Source organism: Macaca mulatta, chromosome 17, assembly GCF_049350105.2.
Source record: "Macaca mulatta isolate MMU2019108-1 chromosome 17, T2T-MMU8v2.0, whole genome shotgun sequence".
Classification (NCBI taxonomy): domain Eukaryota; kingdom Metazoa; phylum Chordata; class Mammalia; order Primates; family Cercopithecidae; genus Macaca; species Macaca mulatta.
Genome location: NC_133422.1, coordinates 69,858,948 through 69,881,754, shown reverse-complemented (window position 1 = coordinate 69,881,754; position 22,807 = coordinate 69,858,948). Strand labels below are relative to the sequence as shown.

The 22,807-nt window shown below is 36.5% G+C and overlaps 1 protein-coding gene and 1 non-coding gene across 3 annotated transcripts in view; one reads left to right on the top strand and one right to left on the bottom strand.

Annotated features, from left to right (window-relative positions):
• The window catches only part of LOC144336138 (uncharacterized), a 410,554-nt gene that overhangs the window by 107,868 nt on the left and 279,879 nt on the right, over positions 1 to 22,807 (top strand). The gene's annotated exons all lie outside the window — the stretch shown is intronic.
• LOC114673654 (U6 spliceosomal RNA) lies at positions 12,450 to 12,556 on the bottom strand. Its single transcript, XR_003724417.1, has one exon. It is a non-coding gene; the product is annotated as a U6 spliceosomal RNA (small nuclear RNA).

The window sequence follows — 22,807 nt, the reverse complement described above, 5'->3', positions numbered from 1 at the left end:
AGTAATCTCTACCCATACCACATTGAGTCAGCTGAGGTCAAAAATTATTTTTTTAAAATTATCTTTGTTTATAGGTTGAAGTTCATAATATATACCAGTTTCTGAAGTATTGAATGGAGAATGATGTAGTTGTTGAAGAGGAGTAGGGTACAGTTCACTTAGGATGTATCTGGTAGTAATAGAAGAGACATGCAGTGACTTCTGGACTGTAGTTCTCTTTCTTTCATGAGCTTCTACACAGGGACATTTTATTATGGTAGGTAGTTGCTACCTGAAAGATACAAAAAGCCTAACTTTAAAGTGAGAAGAAATTGTGAGGTTAGTTTTGAAGATGGGGAGCATAATTACAAAAATCATGAAATTACTGGGACACTGAATAGTGATGACAATGGTGCATTGGGTAATGGGGCAATAGTTAGTGGGAAATGTTAGAGAGAGAAATACAATGTAGTAAGAGTGGAATACTATGGATGGTTGTCCAAATCTGGCCTCCTGCCTGTTTGTGTAAATAAGGTTTTACTGGAACACAGCCACACCTGTTTGCCTGCACGTTGCCTGTGGCTGCTTTCATGCCACAGAGCAGAACTGAGTAGTTGCAAAAACAGGAATCATTTACTATCAGGCTCTTTACAGAAAATATTTATAACCTCAGAAGTGCTGGCTTACAGTAGCATGATGAAAATCAACATTACCAATTTCCAATTTTGTCTCAAGACAGAAAGACTTGTTTAGAAATTTCTTTTAATATAGCTCCAATATTTTGGCAGCACTGGTTCTTACCTCTTTTACTCATCTAGATATTTCCTCCTCCCATAGCCTTGACTTTTTCCTGCTTCTTCCTTTTTCCTTCTTCATCTCCTCCTTCCATGATATCTGCTTTCCTCTTTACATTCTTGTCTTCTTTTTATTTTCCTTTCCCCTGCCATCTTTTTCTTCTCTTTCTAGTTAAGACTCTTAATTGCCCAACATTTCTGCCATGTTGTTAATAACCTGTAAAAAGGGTTGAGATTGCAGATCCAACATACTTAGCCTTTAACATGTCTTTGTTCAAGACTAGGATTTGCAGTACCACATGTTCTGAAGGCAGAGCACCCCTCTGCCTGCCTTTGAAGTACAGAATCCCACAGTGAATTTCACACTAAATCCACTCACATCACTCGCTTTGGCTGCATCTTGCTATACCAGTTTATGTGAGTGTCACCACCTGCAGTTTAAATAATGGACAATTTCACTGGCTCAGCAGAGCCTCTGGCTTTCATGTCATATTTCTTCCATGCCTCCTATAAAGAAATGCCTATTTTTTCTCCCCTAGGTTATTACAAATCTAGTCACTATTACAGAAGCACAATTTTCTAGTCACTTCAGTTTTGCTTGTATTGATTTTTAGCTCTATTTTATTTACATTGCTTTTAAAGTAGTATGTGGGCATTTTCTTTCATACAGGTGACTTGATAAAAGAACATTGTGCTCTTTGTACGTACAGTAGTAGTACCCCTTTTTCCAAAGGGGATATGTTCTCAGACCCTCAGTGGATCCTAAAACCATAGGCAGTACCATACTCTCTACATATTACGTTTTGCCCTATACATACATACATATGATAAAGTGTAATTTATAAATTAGGCAGAGTAAGAGATTAACAACAATAACTAATAATAAAATAAAACAATAATAATAATATACTATAATGAAAGTTATGTGAATGTAGTCCCTCCTTCTCTCAAAATATCTTACTCTACTGCAGGTAACTAAAACCATGGAAAGTAAAATTGTGAATAAAGGGGCACTGCTGTACTCAGCTAGCATTTTTTTCTTATTTGAAACCCTTATTTTAATTCAGTAGTATGGTATTTTAAATTTAAGTAGTAAGTGCTTCCTGTAAGAGATTTTATTATCGCATGACTTATATTATGATTACTAGCATTTATCGTGAACTACCAAAATAAAGAGGATCTGTGGACTGTCAATTTAGTTAACCTAAGTGCAAAGTACACAACTCTATGTTCCCGCACATGCTGGCCTCACTTTCTATTCAATAAGCACCTACGTTTTGCTTAGCAGATTGAAAAGAAGTCACACAGTACCACAAACTTTTTCTTCAATCATTTTTGGAAAGATTAAGTTATAAACAAAGAAAAAGTAAAATGCATAGTACAAGCAATTAGAGATTCTAACACAATTTAAAATAACATTATTTTTAGTAATAGGCCCCTGTTAAAATTTCAGTGTAGGTCTCCCATTAAAGTGTTAAAGGGATTTCAGCGACTTAGGCAACAACGATATGCAAGATGTCTTCATTGTATGTTCTATTGGACACTAATTTTAGAGGTGTTCATGAAGAGGCTTAACTGATGTTAGGTCTGGTGCAAAAGAAGAAAAGGTTACTTTAGGGATGTTGCTTTTGGAATACTGAGAATTTCATGAACATTCCAATTTGAAAGAGGGGTGGTCCAGAACGGTCATGCAAGATTAATTACTTCCTTCTTCTATGGATTTCTGAACTTGCTTTGGCTAATGCCAAGCAATTTTTGGAGAAGCCAATAGGAGAGCTTCAGGCACTGAGTATGAACCAACATTGACCCCGAGAACCTCATGAACTCCCTCAAATAAAACAAGGTCACCTTTCTTAAACCCTTTAACTCCCTTGAATTAAGGTCCCAGAAAATATTAATATTTATATGATTTATATATATATTTTTAAGATGGAGTCTTGCTGTGTCTCCCAGGCTTGAGTGCCACTAGTGGCACAATCTCAGCTCACTGCAACCTCTGCCTCCTGGGTTCAAGCAATTCTCCTGCCTTAGTCTCCTGAGTAGCTGGGGTTATAGGCACGCACCACCACACCCAGTAAATTTTTGTATTTTTATTAGAGACGGGATTTTGCCATGTTGGCCAGGCTTGTCTTGAACTCCTGACCTCAGGTGATCACCCACCTTGGCCTCCCAAAGTGTTGGGCTTACAGGCGTGATCCATTGTGCCAGACCAATTTCTAATTTTACATTTAAATATTGCTTTAATCAACATCCATGTCCATTATTTTTTCCCTAGAGTAAACTCATAGAAATGGAACTTTGAGGTAAAAATGTATACATATTTTTGAAGCTGTTGGTACTTGTTGCAGAAATGCACATTAGAAAATTTGTAACAATTTACTATTTAGAAAATTTGTAACAATTTACTATCCACTAGCGTTATGTGAATTAAGGCATTCTATTCCCTACTCCTCATCCAACCTTCTGATGTTTATTACTTTTCAAAAGCATTTGTCAGCCTGATAAAGAGATTAATTTAATTTATTATGTACTTATTAGTATATTAATTTATGTATTATATTAATTTGTGTGTCTTTCATAATAATATAGTCAATTTTCATATTTTTATGGCACATAAATATTTCTGACTTCTCTTGTGGCATTTCTTCAATTTGTTTAACTTTTTCATTGCTTTTCTATCATTCGTCTGTGTCTATCTGCTCTAATCTATGTTTAGAAGAACTTCTTCCAACATATTAAGAATGACAGAGTTGGTCAGACCAACAAAGCACTTTCTAATAGTTAGGATTATTCAGAAGTAGAATAGGTTATTTTTTGAGGCAGCAAACTTCTTGCTGGAAGCATCTATCTTTGGAGATTCCTCCAGTTTCTAGGGGTTTGGAATAAATCATTTCAGCTGTCAATTCTACTTCTGAAGCTCTAAGATCCCTTTGAATTTTCATACGAAACATTTTATGCTTTAGTGCCTTGTTTGTTCTCTGGATGAATTAAAACATTAATATGTGTCCATATAGTTGAGTATAGTTTGGAAACACTAATCCCTTTATAGGAAGTAAGAGCCAGTAAGATAACTTTTGGTAACTTACTTGAGCTTGGACTAATGTCCACCCATAAACCCAGCAAGTGAGTTGCTCTTCTTCCATGGAAGCTCAGACAATGACGCAGCATGTGCAAAGCTTTGCTTTCATTTACACACCCATTTGAAATAATACAGTAAGGCAACACCAAAGGCAATTATCATTTTGACATGAAATGTAACGTTAGTTTTTTCCACTTTCAACATAAACAGTGCATTTCTAGTCTGCTTAACACTAAAAGGTAATTTTCTCCTAATGAACAGAAGAGTTGTAAAAAAACAGTGTTATGATATAGGAAGAGCGGTGACTAACTGTTTTTAATGGAATTATGCATGCTTGATTCTTATTATCATAATTAGCTTTTCTCATGTTATGAGTTTTGTGGGTTTGTATTGTAGTAGAGTACTAAATCACTAGCAGCCTCATCGGGGTCTGGAAAAAAAGTTCAAGCCAAATGAACTTTCCCATATGGATATAAAAGAAACTGCCAAAAGTTAACATGAGAGTTTTTTCCCCATGCTCATGTAGTGCCTGAATTCACCTTCTCTTTGCTAATGGCTACAGTTACATCATATTTGGAGAAGACAAAGTTACCAAGGTAAAAAAAAAAAAATTGAATGTGCTATCATGTCACCTTTTCTTATCTCTTTCCCTTTAATTCTTATTTTCTGCGAGTTAATTTGGAATCCTTCCTATGGTGGGATGAATTATTTTATAAGTTGACGCAAGGAAGGAAAATAAAAGTATATTAAAAAGATAAGTATACATAAAAATGAAATTAAAAACACAGAGGCCAGGCTTTGCCTACAGGTCTCATTATATACCAAGGACTATTGCAAGCATTCTTCTAATGATATAAAAAAAAATTCTCTTGGGGCATTTTTGTCATTTAGTTGGCTCTTGTATCACCGTCATTTTGTACCGTTAATGCCATCAACCATCACTTAAGGTGCTAATCTGTATAAAATATGTTAAAATTGATGCATTTTTGAAATCACAGTTTGATGTGGATGCCAATGGTAGTGATAAATATTAGGTCCTTACCTAATTAGGTCATATTAGGACCAGTGTACCAGGGTCCTGGGCTTTGCTATTTACACATGTTACGTGATCTCATTTAATTATCATAACAATTCAATGAGGTAGATGCTATTATTAGCATTCATTTAATAGATGAGCAATCTGAGGCTCAGAGTAGTTTAATAACTTGACCAAATAAGAAATAGAATGGGGATAGGAGCTTAGTTCTGATTTCAGAGCCTATATTCTTTTTTTTTTTGAGATGGAGTCTTGCTATTTTGCTCAGGCTGGAATACAGTGGCACAATCTGGGCTCACTGCAACCTCCACCTCCTGGGTTCAAGCGATTTTCCTGTCTCAGACTCCCCAGTAGCTGGGACTACAGGCATGTGCTGCTATGCCCAGTAATTTTTTTTTTTTTTTTTGTATTTTTAGTAGAGACAGGGTTTCACCATGTTGGCCAGGCTGGTCTCGAACTCCTGTCCTCAGGTGATCCACCCACCTTGGCTTCCCAAAGTGCTGGGATTGCAGGTGTGAGCCACGGCACCTGGGCCAGAGCCTATATTCTTCATCAGTATGATTTATTAACTAGCCACCAACCATTCCAGAGGGAAGAACTTGAAAACTGACAAACATAAAGGAAACATTAAAAATGTAAACCGTTTACAATCCCACCAACAGTGTAAAAGTGTTCCTATTTCTCCACATCCTCTCCAGCACCTGTTGTTTCCTGACTTTTTTATGATCGCCATTCTAACTGGTGTGAGATGGTATCTCATTGTGGTTTTGATTTGCATTTCTCTGATGGCCAGTGATGATGAGCATTTTTTCATGTGTCTGTATGGAAAACAGTATGGCGATTCCTCAAGGATCTAGAACTAGATGTACCATATGACCCAGCCATCCCATTACTGGGTATATACCCAAAGAATTATAAATCATGCTGCTATAAAGACACATGCACATGTATGTTTATTGCAGCACTATTCACAATAGCAAAGACTTGGAATCAACCCAAATGTCCATCAGTGACAGACTGGATTAAGAAAATGTGGCACATATACACCATGGAATACTATGCAGCCATCAAAAAGGATGAGTTTGTGTCCTTTGTAGGGACATGGATGCAGCTGGAAACCATCATTCTCAGCAAGCTATCACAAGAACAGAAAACCAAACACCGCATGTTCTCACTCATAGGTGGGAACTGAACAATGAGATCACTTGGACTTGGGAAGGGGGACATCACACACCGGGGCCTATCATGGGGAGGGGGGAGGGGGGAGGGATTGCATTGGGAGTTATACCTGATGTAAATGATGAGTTGATGGGTGCTGACGAGTTGATTGGTATAGCACACCAACATGGCACAAGTATACATATGTAACAAACCTGCACGTTATGCACATGTACCCTAGAACTTAAAGTATAATAATAATAAAAAATAAATTAAAAAAAAAATGTAAACCGTGTGTTCATTTAGAAAGTCAAGGGCTAGCATGTAAGCAGATGAGAACACAGAATGGGGCTTTGATAACAATGGTGATGGATCACATGGAATAAGCCACCCTGGGCAGTACTGTTAAGTAGGCTCAGTTTCAACTTGGAATCTTCTCAAGTTTTCCTTTCATCCTTTCCCCATGTCTGTCTGTCTCTCTCCCTCCCTCCCTCCTTTCCTCCCTCCCTCCCTCCCTCCCTCCCTCCCTCCTCAGGGAGATGTCCCCTAGAATTCAAAGGTCTTTGCTAAGTTTTGGTGATAATATTGAAGGTTTATACCATGGTAATATCCCTGTCTGTATATTCTGTATATTTTTGTTAAGCTGTATACACGAAGCATAACAGTTTATATATATAAAAGTCAGCTGGAAGTTTTCAGTCCCTCTCTCTAAAGCTCCCAGAAGTGAATTCAAATTTCACAACATGAAAGAAGCTTGGATCATATTCAAGGAAGTCATTAAGGATTTATTAGAGCACAAATGCATCAACTTTTAGTTTTCTTAAAATGGGCTGTGAACTATAAAGGCCCCTAAAACTAAAATAGAAGCTGGAGGAAGAGATAATAGGGAGTAACTTATGTAAAATCAGGAGACAGGGTATTTGTAATTGTTCTAGAGATTGATCTGAAGTAGTGAGAGGAATATGGACAAGAAAGCCCACTTAAGTGGATTCTCATTCTGGTAAGATCAGTGACAAGTTAAATGATCTTGAGCAAAGTAAATAACCATGGTTCATCTGAAAAGTGAAGTTCATAATGTATTCCTCATTGCATTTTTTGAGGGCTAAATATTTTAATATCTAAAATATTTAATACTAAACAGTGCCTAGCAAATGAAAGATGCTGAATGATGGTTTCCACCTTCCTTTGCTTTTTCATATCTTCCTGGTGGTGAAAATAAGATGCTCCTCACAAGCAGGAGACTGGTGACTGCTTGGTTCTAAAAAGTATTAGTCAATTTGTGAAAGATTATCAATAAAATTATAGATAATATGCACTGAAGGCATTGCATCCTTCCTGAGCAGTTCTGTGCTAGCTGTTCTTATATATAGCTCCTAATTCAAGCTTACAATGTGCTTGCAAGGTAGGTGCAATCATTCCCTACTTACAGAGGAGAAATAGAATGTGTATAACATGCCCCAGATCACTGAGTGCACACCTGGGCTTAACCAGGGCCAACATTCATATCCAGATACTACTAAACTGTAAAAGTAGTGTTCTTTCCACTCAAACATGTACTTGCATTAAAGACTGTTTTACTAAAATATTAGTGGACAACTGAGATTACAAGACTACATTTTGTTATTTACCTTATTCTCACTTTTTTCTAAGCTTTTAATTTTTTAAAATTTGATTTTGTAATATTTGACTCATGTAGGAAAGTCATATGCATCATACATGGTTATGAAGCAAGATAATAAAAACACTTGTGAATCCATCCCCGGCTAAGACATCGCTGAACTTTTTTTTTTTTTTTTGCATTTTAAAGATTTTGTTTCTTTATTTCTTCTAAAAAAAAATAAAGGGATATATGTGCAGAGCATGCAGACTTGTTACATAGGTCTACATGTGCCATGGTGGTGTGCTGCACCTATTGACCCATCCTCTAAGTTCTGTCTTCAACCCCTGGTGTGTGTTGTTCCCCTCTCTGGGTCCATGTGTGCTCAATGTTCAACTCCCACTTATGAGTGAGAACATGCAGTGTTTGGTTTTCTGTTCCTGTGTTAGTTTGTTGAGAATCATGGCTTCCAGCTTCATCCATGTCCCTGCAAATGACATGATCTCATTCCTTTTTATGGCTGCCTAGTAATCCATGGTATATATGGGCTGCATTTTCTTTATTCAGTCTATCACTGATTGGGCATTTGGGTTGGTTCCATGTCTTTGCTATTGTAAACAATGCTGCAATAAATATATGTGTGCATGTGTTTTTATAGTAGAGTGATTTATATTCATTTGTGTATATACCCAGTAATGGAATTGCTAGGTCAAATGGCATTTCTGGTTCTAGATCCTTGAGGAATTGCCATACTGTCTTCCAGAATGGTTGAACTAACTCACATTCCCACCAACAGTGTAAAAGCATTCCTATTTTTCCATCTTTTGTTTCCTGACTTTTTAATAATTGCCATTCTGTCTGGTGTGAGATGGTATCTCATTGTGGTATTGACTTGCATTTCTCTGATAATCGGTAATGTTGATCTTTTCTTCATGTTTGTTGGCATAAATGTCTTCTTTTGAGAAGTGTCTGTTCATATCCTTCACCCACTTTGGATGGGTTTTTTTTTCTTGTAAATTTCTTTAAGTTCCTTGTAGATTCTGGACATTTGACCTTTGTCAGATGGGTAGATTGCAAAACTTCTCCCATTCTGTACATTGCCTGTTCACTCTGATAATAGTTTCTTTTGCTGTGCAGAAGCTCTTTAGTTTAATTAGATCCCATTTGTCAATGTTGGCTTTTGTTGCAATTGCTTTTGTTGCAATTGCTTTTGGTATTTTAGTCATGAAGTCTTTGCCCATGCCTATGTCCTGAATGGTATTGCCTACGTTTTCTTCTAGGTTTTTTATGGTTTTGGATTTTACATTTAAGTCTTTAATCCATCTTGAGTTAATTTTTGTGTAAGGTGTAAAGAAGGGGTTCAGTTTCAGTTTTTTGCATATGGTTAGCCAGTTTTCCCAGCACCATTTACCGCATAGGAGATCCTTTCTCCGTTGCTTGTTTTTGTCAGGTTTGTCGAAGATCAGATGGTTGTAGATGTGTAGTGTTATTTCTGAGGTCTCTGTTCTGCTCCATTTGTCAATATGTCTGTTTTGGTACCAGTATCATGCTATTTGGGTTACTGTAGCCTTGTAATATAGTTTGAAGTCAGGTAGCTCGATGCCTCCAGTTTTGAGTTTTGTTCTTTTTGCTTAGGATTGTCTTGGCTATATGGGGTCTTCTTTGATTCTATATGAAATTTAAAATAGTTTTTTTTCTAATTCTGTGAAGAATGTCAGTGGTTGATGGGAAAAGCATTGAAACTATAAATTACTTTGGGCAGTATTGCCATTTTCATGATATTGATTCTTCCTATCCATGATTTCCATTTGTTTGTGTCCTCTTTTATTTCCTTGAGCAGTGGTTTGTGTTCTCCTTGAAGAAGTCCTTCGCATCCTTTGTTAGCTGTATTCCTAGATATTTTATCCTCTTTGTAGCGATTGTGAATGGGAGCTCATTCATGAATTGGCTCTCTGCTTGCCTATTGTTGGTGTAAAGGAATGCTTGTGATTTTCACACATTGATTTTGTATCCTGAAACTTTAAGTAGCTTATCAGTCCACGAAGTTTTTGGGCTGAGATGATGGGGTTTTCTAAGTATACAATCAGGTTGTCTGCAAACAGAGACAACTTGACTTCTTCTCTTCCAATCTGAAAACGCTTTATTTTTTTCTCTTGCCTGATTGTCCTGGCCAGAACTTCCAATTCTATGTTGAATAGGAGTGGTGAGAGAGGGCATCCTTACCTTGTACCTGTTTTCAAAGGGAATGATTTCAGTTTTTTTCCCATTCAATATGATATTGGCTGTGTGTTTGTTATAAATAGCTCTTATTATTTTGAGGTATGTTCCATCAATACCTAGTTTATTGAGAGTTTTTAACATGAAGGGATATTGAATTTTATCGAAGGCCTTTTCTGTATCTATTGAGATAATCATGTAATTTTTTTCTTCCGTTCTGTTTATGAGATGGATTACATTTATTGATTTGTGTATGTTGAACCAGCCTTGCATCCCAGGGATGAAGTCAATTTGATCATGGTGTATAAACTTTTTGATGTGCTGCTGGATTCAGTTTGCCAGTATTATATTGAGGATTTTTGCACTGATGTTTATCAGGGATATTGGTCCGAAATTTTCTTTTTTTGTGGTGTCTCTTCCAGGTTTTGGTAAGAGGATGATGCTGGCTTCATAAAATGAGTTAGGGAGGAGTCTCTCCTTTTCAATTGTTCGGAACAGTCTCAGAAGAAATAACGCTACTCAGAAGCTGGTAGCAGCTCCTCTTTGTATTTCTGGTAGAATTCAGCTGTGAATCTGTCTGTTCCTGGGCTTTTTTTTTTTTCTGGTTGGTAGACTATTAATTACTGCCTCAATTTCAGAGCTTGTTATTGGTCAATTCAGGGATTCAATTTCTTTCTGGTTTGGTCTTGGGAGGGTATATGTGTCCAGGAATTTATCCATTTCTTCTAGATTTTCTAGTTTATTTGTGTAGTGGTGTTTATAGTATTCTCTGATGGTAGTTTGTATTTCTGTGGGGTTAGTGGTGATATCCCCTTTATCATTTTTTATTATGTCTATTTGATTCTTCTCCCTTTTCTTCTTTATTAGTCTAGCTAGCAGTCTTTCTGTTTTGCTAATTTTTTCAAAAAACCAGCTCCTGGATTTGTTGATTTTTTTGAATGGTTTTTCATGTCTCTATCTCATTCAGTTATTTTCTGATTTTAGTTATTTCTTGTCTTCTGCCAGCTTTTGGATTACTTTGCTCTTGCCTCTTTAGCTCTTTTAATTGTGATGTTAGGGTGTTGATTTGAGATCTTTCTACCTTTCTGATGTGGGTGTTTAGTGCTATAAATTTCCCTCTTAGTAGTGCTTTAGCTGTGTCCCAGAGATTCTGGTACATTGTCACTTTGTTCTAATTGGTTTCAAAGAACTTCTTGATTTCTGCCTTAATTTCATTATTTATTCAGGAGTCATTCAGAAGCAGGTTGTTCATTTCCATGAAATTGTGTGGTTTTAAGTGAGTTTCTTAATCCTGAGTTCTATTTTCATTGCACTGTGGTCTGAGAAACTGTTTGTTATGATTTCAGTTCTTTTGCATTTGCTGAGAAGTGTTTTACTTCCAATTATGTGGTCAATTTTAGAATAAGTGCCATGTGGCACTGAGAATAATGTATATTCTGTTGATTTGGGGTATAGAGTTTTGTAGATGCCTACTAGGTCCACTTAATCCAGAGCTGAGTTCAAGTCCTGAATATCCTTGTTAATTTTTTGTCTTGTTGATCTGTCTAATATTGACAGTGAGGTGTTAAAGTCTCCCACTATTATTGGGTGGGAGTCTAAGTCTCTTTGTAGGTCTCTAAGAACTTGTTTTATGAATCTGAGTGCTCCTGTATTGGGTGCATATATATTCAGAATAGTTAGCTATTTGGTTACTTTGTTCACTAGTTGTTGCAGTTTCTTCATAGTGTCATTGGTCTTTATATTTTTGTTTGTTTTTGCAGTGGCTGGTACTGGTTTTTCCTTTCCATATTTACTGCTTCTTTCAGGAGCTCTTGCAGGGCAGACCTTGTGGGAAAGAAATCCCTCAACATTTGCTTCTCTGGAAAATATTTTATTTATCCTTTGCTTATGAAGCTTAGTTCGGCTGGATATGAAATTCTGGGTTGAAAATTCTTTTCTTTAAGAATGTTGAATATTGGCCCCCAATCTCTTCTGGCTTGTAGAGCTTCTGCTGAGAGGTCCACTGTTAGTCTGATGGGCATCCTTTTATAGATGACCTGGACTTTCTCTCCGGCTACCTTTAACAGTTTTTCCTTCATTTTGACCTTGGAGAATCTGGCGATTATGTGTCTTGGGTTTATCTTCTCATGGAGTATCTTAATGTTATTGTCTGTGTTCCCTGAATTTGCATGTTGGCCTGTCTCTTTAGGTTGGGGAAGTTCTCCTGAATAATATCCTGAAGTGTGTTTTCCAGCTTGTTTCCATTCTCCTCCTCTCCTTCTGGTACTCCCATCAATCGGTCTTTTTATGAAGTCCCATATTCTTGTAGGCTTTGTTCATGCCTTTTCTTTCTTTTTTTTTCTCTATTCTTGTCTGCACATCTTATTTCAGTAAGGTGGTCTTCAGACTCTGATATCCTTTCTTCCACTTGTTCTATTCAGCTATCGATACTTGTGTATGTTTCACGAAGTTCTTGTGCTATGTGTTTCAGCTCCATCAGGTCATTTATATTCCGCTCTAAACTGCTTATTCTACATAGCAGTTCCTCTAACCTTTTATCAAGGTTCTTAGCTTCTTTGCATTGGGTTAGAACATGCTCCTTTACCTCATAAAAATATGGAATACTTCACAAATTTGCATGTCATCCTTGTGCGTGGGTCATGCTAATCTTCTCTGTATTGTTCCAATTTTAGTGTATGTGCTGCCAAAGCAAGCACACATCTCTGAGCTTTTAAAACTTCTTGCCTGTTCCTCCCAGATTCTTTCTCTTCGTTGTTTCCTTGTTTGTAAAAAAGTTTATTTACATATGTAAATATCTCTAAACAATGCTTAACTTTGTTTTTTAGCATTTTCAAAATTGTTTCATGCCATCTTCAGTCTACTGTGTTTAATGTTTTGACTTAACATAATGTCTCTCAGATACTTTCATGTTATTGCTTATGGTTATATTCATTTTCATCACGACATCATCTTCTATTACATACATTTTTCACATTTTATTTGTCCATTGTTTTTAGATGGATATGGATTAATTTTTTTAAAAAAATTATAACTGTATTACACAATGTTGAATACCCTTTGCTTAATGTTATCCCTAAGACTTGGAAGTAATGTACTTATAAAAATTTTCTCAATCGAATGAGCATTAAATATTGGCTTATTGTGGTGTCAGGTTCATTTTCCTAATTATCAATGAGGGTGAACTTCTTTCTCAGTTTAAAAATACTGTTATTTTAAGTTCAGGGGAACAAGTGCAAGTTTGTTACATAGGTAAGTGTGTATCATGGGGGTTTGTTGTACAGATTACTTCATCACCCAGGTATTAAGCCTAGTACTCATAAGTTATTTTTCCTGATCCTCTCCCTCCTCCCACCCTCCAGCCTCTGAAAGGCCCCAGTGTGTATTGTTACCCTCCTCACCATGTGTCCATGTGTTCTCATCATTTAGCTCCCACTTATAAGTGAGAATATGCAGTATTTGGTTTTCTGTTCCTGTGTTAGTTTGCTAAGGATAATGGCCTCCTGTTCCATCCATGTTCCTGTGAAGAACATGATCTCATTCTTTATGGCTGCATAGTATTCCGTGGTGTATATATACCACATTTTCTTTATCCAATCTATCACTGATGGGCATTTAGGTTGATTCCATGTCTTTGCTATGGTGAACAGTGCTGCAATAAACATATGTGTGCATGTTTCTTTATAGCAGAATGATTTATATTCCTTTGTGTATATATCTGGTAATGCAATTGCTTGGTCAAATGATATTTTTGTCTTTAGGTCTTTGGGAAATCATTACACTGTATTCCACAATGGCTGAACTAATGTATAAGCATTCTTTTTTCTCCACAACTTTGCCGGCAACTGTTAGTTTTTAACTTTTTAATAATAGCCATTCTGACTGTTATTTGATGGTATCTCATTGTGGTTTGATTTGCATTTCTCTAATGATCAGTGATGTTGACCTTTTTTCTTATGATTGTTGGCCACATGTATGTCTTCTTTTGAAAAGTGTGTTCATGTCCTTTGCCCACTTGTTTATATTTTTTATTTCTTGTAAATTATTTAAAGTTCCTTATAGATGTTAGATATTAGACCTTTGTCGGATGCATAGCTTGTAAAAATTTTCTCTCATTCTGTAGGTTGGCTGTTTACTCTGTTGATAAGTTTCTTTTGCTGTGCAGAAGCTCTTTAGTTTAATTTGATCCCATTTGTGAATTTTTGCATTTGTTCAATTGCTTTTGGCATCTTCATCATGAAATCTTTAACTGTGCCTATGTTCTGAATGGTATTATCTTGGTTGTCCTCCAGGGTTTTTATTGTTTTGGGTTTTGCATTTAAGTCTTTAATCCTTTAATCTGTCTTAAGTTAATTTTTGTATATGGTGTAAGGAAGGAATCTAGTTTCTTCTGCATATGGCCAGCCAGTTATTCCAGCACCATTTATTGAATAGGGAATCCTTTTCCAATTGTTTGTTTTTGTCATGTTTGTTGAACATCAGATAGTTTTTTCTCATTTTATTAGCAGTTAGTGTTTTCTCTTCCATAAAATCACCTCTTCTTAGTTTTTGGCTATTTTCTGTTGGGTTGTTAGACTTTACAAAAATTAATTCGAGTGAGTTCTTTAGATATGTTAGATGTCAATCTCTGTTTGTCACATGTGTTTAAAATATCTTCTCCTAGTGTTGATTTGCCTTTTTACTTTCTTTTCAATGCTTTGAAATGTATTATTATTAATTTCTGTGTTGTAGAAATTATCAATCTTTTATTGTATGATCAGTATTTTTAACTTTGATGAGGTTCAATTTATTAATTTTTTCCTTTTATGGATTTTGCTTTTGGTGTCAAGTCTTAGAAATATTTGCCTAGCCCTATATCCTAAATTTTTGTACAATTAAGTGTGTGATGCATTTTGAGTTAAGTTTTTTAAGCTGTGAAGTTTAGGTTGAGGTTTACATTTTGCCTGTATTTTTCCAATTGCTTCAGCACCATTTGTCAAAAGACTTTCCTTCCTCCACTGAATTGCTTCTGTACCTTTTTAAAGAATCAGCTGAGTGTATTTGTGTTAGTTTATTTTGGGGTTCTTTATACTCTTCCATTGATCTATGTGTCTGTCCCTCCACTGATACCATGCTCTTGATTATTGTAACTATAGAATAAACATCAATATTGGTTAAAGTGATTTCTTCCACTTTAAACCTCAATAGGATTTTGACAGGCATTGCATTAAACCTACATCTTTACTATGTTGAGGTTTCCAATCCATGAACATAGTATGTCTCCATGCTTTTTATCAAGGTGAAGTTAGCACCTATCTCTCTTTTCCTCACTTGCTGACAGTTTCTAACATGAATGATGTTGGATTTTGTGAAATGCTTTTGCCATGTCAGATGATATGACTAATTTGATTAGCATTTTTTTGTATTAAAAGATCCTTTTCTATTTTGAGATCATAAGGATATTCTATTTTGTTTTCTAAAAGTTTTGAAGTTTTACCTTTTACATTTATATATTTATTCCATTGGGAATTGATTTTGCCCATAGTGTGAGAAAGTGTGCAACTTAATTTTTTATAAGGATTGTTGATTGTATCAGCTCGTTCATTGAATATGTATTGTTTTGCCGTATCTCTCATATGATTGGGTCTGTTTTGTTCTGTTGCACTGACTGATCTCTCTGCTCTGGGTTAATATTGTATAACTCTAATTATGTTAGTTCTGTAAGCCTTGAGATTATGTTGGGCAAATCTCTACACTGGACTCTTCATCAGAAGTTTCTCCCCTAGTTTGTGATATTCATTTTCCATGTAAGTTTTAGAATTGGCTACCATGTTTCTTGAAAAGCCTATCAGATTTTTAATCTGTAAACAGTTTATGGAGATTGACATCTTTTTGATATTGAGTTCTGATACTTTCCATGAAAATAATATTCCCATTTATTTAGAGATTTTTAAATATCTCTCATAATGTTAAAAATTTTCTCCATAAATGTCTTGTGTTTATTTTGTTTGATTTATTTCATGGTAGCTTGGTACCTTAAAGGGTTTTGTAAAAAGTAGCTTTTTAAAATAGTATCTTATTTTATAATATTTGTTTGTCGTTGATATATAACTAATTAATTTCTATGTATTAATCTCACATTCAAGCACTTTACTAGACACTTTAACTAGCTCTAATTTTTGGCAGATTATTTTGGGTCTTCAATGTGGAAATCATATTATATATGAATAAAAGGGGTTTTGTTGCTTCCTTTGCAGGCCTTTGCATTTTTTGCCCCTTTGTCCTTATTACACTATTATGTTAAACAGAAGTGATGATAATAGACATTCTTTTCTTGTTCCTGATTTTAGCTTACTTTACCATTAAAATTTATATTTACTGTAAATTTTTGGTAGACAAATTTTGTCAGGTTAAGAAAGCTTTCTTTGATTTTTATTCTGCGTTTAAACACACATACACACACACAGACACATACACACACACGGGTCTTAAGTTTACGAAATAGTTTCTACACATTGTGACATAATAACTTGTTTCTTTAATCTGGTAGATCATATGTATAGATTTTTTGCCAATGTAAACCAACTTTTCCTTCTTGAAATTCATCTAACTTGGTCATGATATATTATCTATCAATGCAAGTACCCTTAACCATCATTACCAATCAATTGGAATCACCAAGTAAACTGGAAATTATTTACCAACTCTGACTTAAGTGAGCTTCCTTTATTCTCTCCTCCACCAGAAATACTTCCGTTTTAGTACACAGATTCATCGATTCCAAAAGTACATACACAACATGAAATATAAATTGTTTATGTTTAAATTCAGGTAAAGGAGATATTTGCAAAAGACGCTTGTTTTGCTGCATCTCCTTCAAATCATCCTACGTAGGTAAAAGTCTATTTAATCTGTTCAAAAGTCAGGCCTGCTCAGAAGAGTTGGGTGTGGCTTAAAGTTCAAAGGAATCCTCAGTTTGTGACTAAGTGGACAGGCACTGGAAATATCCACAGGATAAACTAACAAGTGTCTATTTTAACTCTAGAAACCAAATGGGGTCAGGCGCAGTGGCTCACATCTGTAATACCAGCACTTTGGGAGGCCGAGGTGGGCAGATCACTTGAGGTCAGGAATTCGAGAGCAGCCTGGTCAACATGTTGAAACCCTGTCTCTACTAAAAACACAATAATTAGCCAGGTGAGTAGGGCATGCCTGTGGTCTCAGCTACTTGAGAGGCTGAGAATCACTTGAACCCCAGAGGCGGAGGTTGTAGTGAGCAGAGATTGTGCCACTGCACTCCAGCCTTTCAGCCTGGGTGAGAGAGCGGGACTCCATCTTAAAAAAAAAAAAAAAAAAAAAAAAGAAGAAAAAATCAAATGGTAAATTTTTTGAGTTTCTTCTGAGAGGATATCTCATTTATCTCTCTTTATTCAGCATGTTTTTGGAAACTATGTGTTCTTCTAATTTTTGCACTTGATTCATTAGTAGCAGACTCTACATGCTTAACTCATGTGGGTTTCTGTTTCTGTATTTTTCCTAAAAGGCAGAGGAGGAGGGAAGAGAAGTTCTGGGCTAAAGACCCAAGAGCCTTTCATTTAAAGGCTTATGGCCAAACTGCAAACCTGTGGTGATCTAGACCAATTAAATCAGAAACACTGAAGTTGAGACTCAATCATTTATATATTACAAACCTCCCCGGGTGATTCCAACGTGCAGGAAAGGATGTGAATCAGTGTTTCCAGCTATCAGAGTCAAATGACTATTAATATGTATCTAAGAACATAGCAGACATTTTGTAAATATATTAATTCACTTAGTCTTGATCCTCTTTAAATACAATGGAAAGGGAAGTGTTTTAATGTTTTACTCTCTAAAACTTTTACTGTCTTGGAACTTTTCCTGTGGTACACTAGCAATGAGAAAATCATGGAGGAGGCAGTGACAGCAGAATGACAAAAAACACACAGAGGTGTGTGCGTGTGCACACACACACAGATTCAAATATTGTAAGTAAAAGGAGAGAATTTGGGGATCCGTAATTTTCTACTATACTTTGGTGGTGAATGAGACATAAAAACCTTTTTTTTTCTACTGATCACAGCATGATTTTCTTTAGGTTCAAGCCCGGTGCTCTGAGTAAGTTGATTAACTCCAACCAGGTGAATAGTTTCACTAAAGGTAACATTCTCCTCCCAGAGGAGAAGTGCTGTCTATAACCTGCCATTGATTGAAGTGGCTGACCCTGTAGAACACACACACAAGTTCTACCCATCCTGCATCCTGCACCAACCCTGAAGCACAGGCACTTCCTGCAGGAGGCAAAGGAGAAGAAACAGCCTGCACTAACTGCTGGGCTTTGCAGGTGACAATAGCAAAGGTTTATTATAGTTTCTGAACAAGTTAGAAAGTAAATCTCTATTGTAGATAGCCCTGCAAGTCCAAAACCGTAGGAGGTTTAGGAAAATATGGGTTTTAGCAGCAGGTGAAACAATGATGACAGTCTAATATAAGTCTAATGTTGAATTTTTCTAAGTTTCTTAAACATGACATTGGCCATGGGTCAATCATATGTTTCAGTCTTGAAAGAGATGGAAAAGATATTTTGTCCCCAGGTTCTTTTTCTATGACTCTGATTGTACTGTGGCATCATATAGTTGGTAGACTGAGTAGAAAGTAGTATAGATTTTCATCGTTATTAACCATCTATAATTCAATTTTTTAGGAAGATGCAAAGTGTTAGTGAAAATTGTCTAGAGCCTGATACAGTGGACTTTTTGAAGTTTGTTTCTGCTGCATACCAAAGTGGTGTCTTCCGTATCAACTTCAAGCCATGAAAAGTTACACAAAAAGGACTTCATGTATACTTTCTCTGTGGCATTCGTCATCACTCATTCAGGCAATAGTGACTGGTTCCTCTTCTGGGCAGGCTTTGTGCTGGGAAATGGAGAAAATGCAAAGGGACATATATGAAACAGTCCCTGATATTAAGGAGGAAGAGACACTCAAATAACACTCAAGGGAGGAAGATTGTAGTTACTGTACAGCTAGGACATAGATGAAAAGCGACAAAGCAAGGCATTCAAATGTTCATTTATATGATAACACAAACCCATATATTTGAACTAATCAGTGTGACAATCAGAACCTCTCAGTTTCCATCTGGATATCTGTTGTATTGTCAACACTGCCCAATTTTGAGGGTCATTTGGTTTTGTAGCATGATAGATTCTTTGAAGGTCATTTGTTTCCTTTCTTGTAGCATGTGTTGCTGCAGCTCCAATAATACCCTTTTGATGACATCACAGATGATGATTCATCCTTAGGTCTTATTCACTCAACACACTAGGCTACACTGGCACAAATCCTCATTTCATTTTTGCTACCTAATTGGAAAACTACTGTCAAATAGTTCAAGAAGGAGAAAGAAACCCCAGGAGAGTTAGGTGATAATATTATTCAGCGCTATCTATTGAGAGCATTTATCTAATCAAAACAAAAGATGTAACACCTGGTATGTATCTAGCACTTTCCCCAGCTGGTGCAGATGGATGCAGCCAGCTTGAGCTCTGAAATCTCTTCCATCCCTCAGTAGTCCCTGAGTGGTGGTTTGAGCCAGACTGTGAGGGGAGAAGCGGGGCAGGCCAGCTCAGCTCAGCAAGATCTCAGGCTGCCTGGCAAGTCACTTTGATGTGCTGTGCCTTTGAAGTCAGTTCTTTCATATGGAGCTCTCTTCTCACCAGTCTCTTTCTTAGCCCCTGCAGTTTATCAGAGGGAGAAGAGGCCTCCAATAATTACTTCTTTGAGGGAGGCAGAGAGAAGTGAGACATGGAAGGAAGAAAACAAAGACAGGCAGAGTGTGAGAGAGCAAGAAAGCCAGAACCAGGGAGTGAATATTAAAGGCAGTTGGCATTATCTTTATTTTAGTGATGAAGGAATCAGGACTCAGGTAACTCAATCATACAGATAGTAAAAAACAGAGATGAAATTTGAATCTAGGCTATGTCAAGACAACACCCACACTTTTAATCACTAGGCTAAGTTTGCTTCCTCAGTGACAAAATTGCCCCTTTTCTGTATTGAGAGAGTTGTCCAAAACTGTTGGGGCATGTGCCAAGACTAGTGTGTTAGTATGCTTGCTGTGACAAAGACTATTGGCCATAAGAGTTAAAAGGAATCTAAATCCTGTCTATCTAGTACTCTTGAAGTGTCCACATTCACATTTGCTCTTCATGCTTTTTAAAGACTTTGTTAAAGTCATTCATTTTCAATGTATATGAAGAAGTTCATTACTGAAGAGAATCTATCCCAATGACATATATGGACATAGCATCACATTTTAATAGCCATGAGTGCAAACAGTCCACATATCAGCTGCTTGAGGTCATCTTTCAGAAGCCAAGGGTTGACCATGCCTCTTCCCAATGACCCCCAGCAAAGCCCCTCATTTCCCCCATGCCGTCTTCTCTAGAGTGGCAGGAGGCCAACTGGGTGTGTCATAATGAGCAAGTTTGTCCTGCGTTATGAGTGTGAGGAATTAAGGAAAGCTGCAGAGTTGAATTCATATGGGTATTAATTTGGTCTATTTTCACAAAGAGAGTATTCATAAGTATGTAGCTGGAGAAGAGATTACTCAGAGCAGGCAGGTCTATTAGAAAAAAAGTGGGAAGGGAATAATAACAGTAGTGCAACTATATAAATAAAAACTTTTCATGCACCTGGGAGAAAATAACAATAGTAATGGCAATTATTTTAAGTGAAAACTTTCTATGTACCTGTTTTTTTTCCACAGGCACATTATTTCATTTAACTATAGTCACAACACTTTGAGCTGTCAGTCATTTTGTTCATTTTTCTAAAGGAGGAAATGGAGATTGAGGGTTATTATGCATTTAAACCAGTAATACACGGCAGAGCCAGAATTCAAATATAGGCATGCCAAACTCAAAAGGTGCAGGCTTTTTCAACTCAAGCCTCCTCAGTCATATTCAGCTGAATGCATAGAAGCCGTGCTGCAGGTTAACTCGTGGCTTAATAGAAGACCACTAACAGAGCTGCTTTGTGTGGTCAATAATGGCAATAATTTTGAAGAAAGCTGATCATGTGTATAGGGAACAAACCAAAAGAAAGTTCTCATCTAAATGTTAAAAAAATTAACTTATATTGTATATTAGTTTTACTTTTTCCCCATAACGAGCAAAGTTTCCTCAGGAAAGAGACCATGAAGGAAGAAAACTATTAACTTGATGACCAACAAATGCTGAAAAATATGTCATCCAGAAAGAATTTTTTTTCCAGAATGAATCTGCAATATGACTTTTCTGGACATTGAGAAAATTCAATATGCAAAAGGAATGTGGTGTAAAGTAAAATTTAGAATTTAGTAATGGAGGGAGTTAGAATAGTGAGAGAAACTATATCCCTCTCACTGTTAGCATAGATCACTACTCTCTCAATGTTTTATTATGTATTTCCTATAAACAAAAATACCGTTCTATACAACCACACTTACAATTATAAAAATCAAGAAGTTAAGATGGGTGCATTAACTAACTGAGCAATAACTATCTAATGCTCAGACCCCATTCAATTTTTGCCAGTTGTGTCAATAATGTCCTTTACAGAAGAAGAATTCAGTTAGGAATCACACATTGAGTGTCTTTTTAGTTTCCTTAGTTGTGTCTCTTTAGTCTGTTTTTGTCAGAAACAGTTTCTTTCTCTTTCTTTTCTTTTCATTTTGGGATCTTGACATTTTATAAGGTCGTAGACCAGTTATTTTGTAAATTTTCATTCACTTTTGGGATTCTTACACATTTCATTATAGTCTGATTCCAGTTATGTACCTTTGACAGCAGTATCACGGAGGTGATCCCGTGATCCACCCAGTCACCAGGTAGTGCAAAATTTGTTCTCTCTGATCACTTGATTGAGGTGGTGTCTGCCAGGCCTCTTTATTCAGAATTTACTTTCCTTCACCTTTGTAACTAATAAGTATTTCGTGAAGAAGCACTTTGAAGCTATGTAAATATCCCATTTGTCATTAAACTTTTTTCACTTATATATATCTCTACATATTCATGGGTTCCTATTTTATTGAATGATTTATAATCCATCACCATCATTTACTTCAATGCTAAAATAATCCCAGACTTTTCAGTGGCTCCTGTGTTATTCTGTCCCCATGTAATATGGTTTGACTGTCTCCCCACCCAAATATCACCTTGAATTGTAATAATCCCCATGTGTCAAGTATGGGGGCCAGGTGGAGATAATTGAGTCATTGGGGGTGGTTTCCCCCATACTGTTCTTGTAGTAATGAGTAAGTATCACCAGATCTGATGGTTTTATAAATGGGAGTTCCCCTGCGCAAGCTCTCTTGCCTGTTTCCATGTAAGATGCATCTTTGTTCCTTCTTTGCCTTCTGCCATGATTGTGAGGCCTCCCCAGCCATGTGAAACTGTGAGTCCATTAAACTGTTTTTTCTTTATAAATTACCAAGTCTCAGGTACATTTTTATTAGCAGCATGAGAACAGACTAATACACCACCTTTCTTTGAGCACTTCCCTGTTTACTAGACAAAATGTTCCAGACTCATTTTACTTTCCCTGTCCAACCTATTAGCCGTTTCCATGGATTTCTGGTTCCTTTTAGTGGAGAATAGCATTTAGAAGCTAAGATCTGGGCACTCAGGATGCTCATCGCTATTGGGGTATCACTGCTCCAGGCCTTCGCGGTAGACACACACACAGGCAAACACACGCATACCCGCACACTTGCACTTATATTTTTTGCTGTGCCTCTCTCTATCTCTCAAGCTAGCTTATTAACTAGCTATGGGAAATCATAAACTCATACTGAACCTACCAACATTAATTCAACTCAACAGCTTTGTTACAGTTTTCTCACATTTTGTATTTGTAATTCTTATGATGAAAAAAAACCAAACAACAAACTTGGTTTTCATTATCTTTAA